Below are 7,212 nucleotides of genomic sequence, written 5' to 3'. Positions count from 1 at the left end.
CAAGTATATTTGGATGCCTGTAAAGTGTTTTATGTTACCAGAAAAATCCCCAACTCCTTCTACTATATTCAAGAGAGTTTGTGCTGGACATGTTGATTCTATGCTCTGCTGATAGAAAAAGTAGAGCCAAAAAAATTAAATACATGGTTGAAAGTACATTAGTTTAATGGTCAAGTGATAAAGGGAGAATATTTTAATTGGAATAGGTTGTATTAGGTATTCTTTTCATTATAACGTTTTAGGGAGTTCATTAATGCAATTTTTGCTAGATAGGACTTTTTTCCGTTTATTTCTATTTGTTTTCATTTATTTAATTCCTTTCTACTCCATTAAAAAAAGAAACCTTGCGTTTGATATTATTTTTTGAATGGCCGAAAAGCTATGTAAAATTTTTAATTCTGACAAAAAAATACTTTTTATTCTTGATGACATTTTCTTGGTAATAAACATTGAAGTTATATTTGCCTGGAATGTTCTAATCATCAAATCATAGAATGCTTTGGATTGGAAGGGACCTTTAAAGGTCACCTAGTCCAACTGCCTTGCAGTAATCAGGAACATCTTCAATTAAATCAGGTTCCTCAGAGCCCCACTTAACCTGACCTTGAATGTTTCCAGGCATGGGGCATTGACCATTTCCTGGGGCAACATATTTGCATGTTTCACCACCCTCGGAGTGAAAAATTTCTTCCTTATACCTAGTCTGAATCTGCCCCCCTTTATTTTAAAACCATTAACCCTTGTTTGGTTTTTTGTTTTGTTTTTGTTTTGTTTTGTCTTGTTTTTTGTTTGTTTGGTTTTTGTTTTATCGCTACTGTTTCTGTTAAAGAGTCTGTCCCCATTTTTCATATAAGACTCATTTAAGTAATTCCTCATAGGAGGGTTGTACTATCCCTCATCAATTTTTGTGGTCCTCCTCTGAACGTGCTCCAACAGTCTTTCAACACACGTATGGTTTGAAATATTCTTCGCTTTTTTATTAGAGCAAAATTCAAAAAAGCAAAAGAAGAAGACAAATACTTTGAGGAAAGTATCATTTGTTGTTCATGTAGCTTACTTTCAGGTGAGTTAAATTTGCGTGTACATGAGGTAAGATAAGTGTGTTCCAGTTTGTGTCAGAATGAGTTGTATCTTTTGGGACAGAAGAGTGAAGCAAGTGCCTATCAGAGGATTCATCCCACTCCACTCACTCTGGCTCCCTCTTAAATTCAAACTGGGATGCCTAATTTTCTACATCTGTACCTGAGCAGTGACCAAATTTAAAGAAGAACTGACTGGAATAGCTTCCTCCAGACACTTGAAACTTTTACCAATTTAACTCCTTCAGGCCTGTGGCATGCTCCTTATTTGATTCAAGTGTTTCCCTGTTGCTGAGAGCTGCAGAGATTAGATAAAACTTTGCCTTCTTTTTTTCTACTCCCTGATATGGGCTTAAAAGAAGAGGGAAATCAAAGGAACCTTGTGCTGTTTCTTTTGATATTGGTCATTTTTTGGAGGCCACTCTTTTGGAACAGGAACTCCTTTATGGGATTGAAAGATACTTGGTAGAAATAAGGCTGTGTTTGGTCACCAAATTCTTTAGGGCTGTGAGCCTTAGAAAATGAAGGCCACTCATGTAAACATCTAAAGAAGGGCATCAAAAGCCTAGTTGTCACCAAACACTAGTTTTACCTTTGCCTCAGAAGAAACCATAGCTAGAAAGGCTGCCAAAATGCACCATTGAATACAGAAGTGGATTCTGGCTATGGAGAACACAGCTTTCACATGACACATCTGTGAGTCTGTAGCCCATCTTCACATGCAGTATTCCCTCCATCACCTGCCTTCTGTCTGTTCCAGAGCTCTTCTATCAGCAAGGGTCAATGACATCTGACTGGAACCTACAGGGAAGCAACAAAATTACGGTAAGTGTCTGTTTTAGTTGCGGGGTACAGGGCATTCCTCTGGTCTTCCCAAGTGCCTTCATTAAGAATGGTTCCATTATTTGAAAATAAAAATGTGTCCATAATACAGGAGAAAGCTGCCTGTCAAAAACCACTTTTCCTTGCACTTAGCCCCCCAATCACTGTTAGAACAAATACATACACTTCTGATAAAATTGAAAGCCTTTTCCCACAAGTGTAGCTTTTGAGATAAAGCTGTCTGAAGTAGGGGTCAAAAGTCTGTGTTTTAAAAATGTCTGACTCAGTGGGATATATTTTTACACAGCATAGACGAGAAATCATTTTAGATTTCAGTAGGGAGTAGACTCCCTTTCTCCATTCCCTCCACAGTAAAAATCAGTCAGGGAAAAACAAACAAAAAAACCTCATTTCAGTGAATTAATAGTTCACCCTGTGTAGAGGCACAACAGGAGATGAAGAAGTAGACACTAGCAAAGGACATTGGCTCTACTGAATCTCAATTGCCACTGTTTCCTTCAGAGAAATTAAGAGTATATTGCTTCTCAATTTTCTATAAATCTGCATGGACAATTTACACTATTTAATAATTTTAATGCTTGTTGTTCACTGCTGAGAGAAATGAAGACTCCAATAATATCTCATTTTGGGAAATATAGGTCTTGCCATGACTTGAAGGAAGCAGGCTAAAAACCCCCCAAAATTCTCTTTTTTAGCCTTCAGAGATTATATTCAGAATGGTACCTCTCACAGTGTCATGTTGCATGCAGTGTAGCTTTGCTTACCTAAAGTAGGGCTTCTGGACTTAAAGCAGCTTCCTTTTCACCAATCTGCCATATGTAGTGGGCTGACCCTGGCTGCATGCCAGGTACTTACTACAGCCTCTCTCTCACTCCCCTCTGCAACTGGACAGAGGAGAGAAAAAAAAACAGTGAAGGATTCATGAGCTGAGATAAGAGCTGGGAGAGGTCCCTGACTGATCACCATCATGGGCAAAACAGACTCAGAGTGGGGACATTAACTGAATTTCTTACTAACAGGGTCAGAGTAAAAGAGTGAGAAGTAAAATAATCTTAAAAACACTTTCCCCTCACTCCTCCTTCCTTCCATGTTCTCCCTCCTCCCCCCCAGTGGTGCAGGGGGATGGGAATGGGGGTTACAGTCAGTTGTTGTTTCTGCCACTGCTCAGAGAGAGGAGTCCTTCCCCTGCTCCCGTGGGGTCCCTCCACAGGAGACAGTCTTTGATGGACCTCTCCAATGTAAGTCCATCCCTCAGGCAGCAGCTCTTCCCAAACTGCTGTCCATGGGTCACTCCTCCATGGGGTCAGTCCCTCACCAATGAGCTGTACTGACGTGGGTCCCCCACAGGGGCCACAAGTCCTACCCAGGAAAAACCTGTTCCAGTGTGGGCTTCCCTCTCCAGGGGTTGCAGGTCCCCAGCAGGACCCTGCTCCCTCTTGGGCCTCCCACGGGGTCACTGCCTCCTTCAGATATCCACCTGCTCCAGCACGGGCTCCTCCATGGGCTGCAGGGGCACCTCTGCCCCACCCTGCTCTGCACCACGGGCTGCAGGGCCTCAGCTCTGGCACCTGGAGCACCTCCTGCCCCTCCTTCTGCACTGACCTTGGTGTCTACCTTGTTGTTCCCATCTTCTCTCTCTGCTCTTCCCTGGCTGGAATTCTTTCTGTGGAACAACCTTCTGTTCTATGTTATCACAGAGGCGTTACTGTCACTCCTCCTTGGTTTGACCTTGGCCAGCAGCAGGAAGCCCATCCTGGAGCCGGCTGGCATTGGCTCCATGGGACAGGGGAAGCTTCTGGCAGCTTCTGACAGAAGCCACCTCTGTAGCCCCCCTTGCTACCAAAACCCAGCCACAGAAACCCACTACACCATATGAACCTGTGAAAGGGATTTGTAATGGTACAATTGCAGATTCAGTGCAGATAAATCCAGAGGCAGACTTCAGCTTTTCCTCTGTTCCCAATGCATTTGTTACCATAAATTTTGGACTGTGCGGTGTACTATGGTGAACTATCCTAATGCAGCCCTGGTCTTTTCTCTGATTTGATTCTAATTAGTTCCTATCTGAACTCTTATCTTTTGCTTTAATTTCATTAGAACATAGAATGAGTTTTATAGCTCCATAAGAAATGAAACATGGATGCATTTGGTCTTTTATTTCCCCTGAAAAATAAGTTCCTATTTTGTGCTGTACACAACTCACTGCAGTATCATTAGCAGATTTAACATAAATAATGGAGGGAACTGAGGATTTATTGTGGATATAAATATGATAAGTGACATAAAAAATGGATGACTTAAGGAGAAAGCTATCACAGCTTCATAAATCCATGAAATGTTTTCTAATTTTCTGAGTCAGTTCAGTTCTAAGATATAAAAGTCATTGTCTCAGATGGAGATGATTTTGACTTTCACAGATAATGTTGAGGCCTCTGTTATTCAGGGCACGATGTAAACTGCTAATCACATGTGTTTACAGAAAAAAAAACTGTGGAGATTCTCTCTGGGACTGAATTTTCAAATGCAAATATTTACACATGAGGAATAAGATGGCAAAGCTTTGTTCTCAATTTCTCATTTTGCTCCCTGCCTTCCACCCTATCATCAGTAAGGGGGGTCCTTTTGTATGTTTGACATGTTTCTGGTTTCGTTTTCTTCATAGCAAACTCCAGACCAACAGCAGCACAGTGTCTATGACTGAAGATGGCAAGAAACATCAAATATAATCCCTTGCTGCATCATTCACAAAAGTTGAAAACCTTACTGAAGCAATACTTTTTCTTTTTACCTGTATAAAGTGTGCTTGTTACTAACTCTTTGCCTTATGGTGAAGTACAGATATTCACACTGACATGGAAGACCTGCTTTGAGTTAAACCCAAGGTGTTTAACTCAAGTTTCTGGTGTCGTGGTTGACTGTCCTGCATGTTAAACATTTCTTGCCTCTCTTTCTTTGTACTGTTGTTCACATTGCATTGCAAAATCACAGTTGGAACTCAGGCCTAAATAAAAATTAATATTTAATCTTTCAGTATAATTTACACATAAAATCTTTCTTGAGAAAGATATATAGAGATGTCATATGCTGAAGCAATGGATGTTGTGTGGTGTAGGATCATTTCATTGCAAAAGACTGATGTAACTATAGGAAAAGCAAGGAAAACAGAATTCTCCTTGAAATCCGGGATGAAGAAGCCTGTTTCTTTCTCGAGGTGTTCGATGTAATGAGGAGAAAACCTCTGCTTTTCTGCATATAAAGGGTGAGGCACATGGCTTACAAATTAGTCAAATGATCTGTGGAGTTTGAAATTGTCATTTTCCATAGTACATGGACAACAAAATTTGGGAGAGTTGACAGCCAGGATCTACCGTGGGTGGATATGGTAAGTGTCTTCAGAGCACATTCTTCGCAGGTGGCCTTTTAGAGTGTTACCTCTTCATGCAAAATTATACTATGACTTTTCACTGCACAGCTTCCATTCTGGTGCTTCCTCAGGGGAGACAGGACTAGCCCTCACCCTTGTCAAAAAGACAAAGCTTGTGTAGGGCTGGACAGGCTGGTGAGGCTCCTCAGAGTCTGGGAAATCAGGAAGCCAGATAATAGATATTATTTATTTCTCATTCATTGCAAGATTCCTACAATGCTACATTTGATTCATAGCTATATAATCCAATTTCATCCTTAAAGCATGACTAATACTGAATTCAGATCATGTTGCATGGGCTTTATCCAAAAAATCTTGAAAACCTCCAAGAATGGAGACCGAATAGTCTCTCTAGAAAAACTCTTCATTTTTTTTTCTTATATCCATCTGAACTTCCACTGATTTATTTTTTGACAACTGTCTCTGATCCTCCTTCTGTGTACCTTTGTGAAGACTTTTTATGTCTTCTTTATGACCTTGTAGGTACTATAAGACAATTATTAGGTACCCCTAAAACTGTCTTTTTCTCCAGGCTGAACAAGTTTTTTTCACAGGTGCAGGACTTCGCGTTTCTCTTTGCTGTATTTCAGGGTGTTTCTACAAGCCCAATTCTCTGGCTTGTTTGCATCTCTACGAATGACAGGTCTGCCCTCAAACATATGAACTGCAACCCCAATTTGGTGTCATCCTCAGATGTGATGAGATGCACTGTCTATTCCTGCAGGTCATTGACAACAATATAAAATATCAGATAGGATCCAGGAGAAATCCCCAAGAAAAGCCACCTGTCACTCAAGTCAAGTGAAGTTCATATCAAGTGGAGTACATGTCAGACACTTCATTTAGAAACCAGTGATCCACTCCTATTTCACCCAGGGAGTTATCTGCCTGACTAAACCAGTAAGTTCCTTCTTGGATAAAAGGATACTGTGAGAAACCACCTTGAAAGTCTTGTTAAGGTCAGGGTCACCAACATTCAATGATTTTCCTGCATCTGCACCCTTGGTGCAGTCATGGGTTTTTTTCCATGATCCAAAATATCATGCTCTTTTCATCAATGTACCTGGAAAATATCTGATTTTCCAGTAAGTCTGGACTATTTAGCCGAACGCTAATGTCACCAATGAATCTTGTGCATAACACAGCACAACACACAGATGTAGACATCTTTTACTTACCCTTTCTGGACACTGCTTGCTTTTGTTCATTCTCTTCATGACACCTGTCTGACTTGTGACAACAAAGTCTTCTCAAATGGGAACAAAGACGGGAAAAAAAAAGGAATGGGAAACAAGTTAGTTCCTGACAAGTTTGACATTAGTCAGGCTTATGTCTCCTAAGACCCTAAGCCCATTCTGAAGCGAGCCCAGAGATGGGATTTGACTTCCTGCCTTATTAAAACAGCACTTTCTTTTTACCTTGGAGTAAGTACTCTGTGTATAAGCTGTCTTAAAAAGAGGTAAGATACTAAGTGGTTTTGTTTTTCCACAAGGCTAACTGTCACGAGGGTTATGGAAGAACTGAGGTGAGTTGACTCATCTTGTAACAGAACTGTCACTCCTTGTGTTAACTTCTTGTAACCCAGGGCAGCGGTGAGACTCAGAAGTGATAACGAGCACTGCTTTCTGTTTTCCTCTAAACCAAAGAACAAAACTCAAGAAACTCAATCACTTTAAGGCAGTTCAGAGACACAGCTTTTACATTCACTATTTTCCCTGAGTATAATGTTACTGTCTTTCAAATATAGGCTAACTCCTTAATTTATTTTTTTTTTATGTAACCCCAGTCCTGCTTATTCTGATCTCAGACAAATTACTTTGTGTTGCTAACCTTGCAGTGCTGACTATCTGGTAGAAGCAAGCCATA

General features: G+C 40.6%; 1 long non-coding RNA gene across 1 annotated transcript; it reads right to left on the bottom strand.

Annotated features, from left to right (window-relative positions):
- Positions 1-790: 790 nt before the first annotated feature.
- LOC135406897 (uncharacterized) lies at positions 791-6,599 on the bottom strand. The gene is made up of 3 exons (XR_010426564.1): positions 6,525-6,599; positions 2,687-2,806; positions 791-1,880 (listed from the first exon to the last, which is right to left on the bottom strand). It is a non-coding gene; the product is annotated as an uncharacterized LOC135406897 (long non-coding RNA).
- Between the last annotated feature and the right edge of the window lie 613 nt (positions 6,600-7,212).

This window comes from Pseudopipra pipra, chromosome Z (genome assembly GCF_036250125.1).
Source record: "Pseudopipra pipra isolate bDixPip1 chromosome Z, bDixPip1.hap1, whole genome shotgun sequence".
NCBI classification, from domain to species: Eukaryota; Metazoa; Chordata; class Aves; order Passeriformes; family Pipridae; genus Pseudopipra; species Pseudopipra pipra.
Note: the sequence above shows the minus strand (reverse complement) of the source record. Positions and strands in the feature narration are given on the sequence as shown.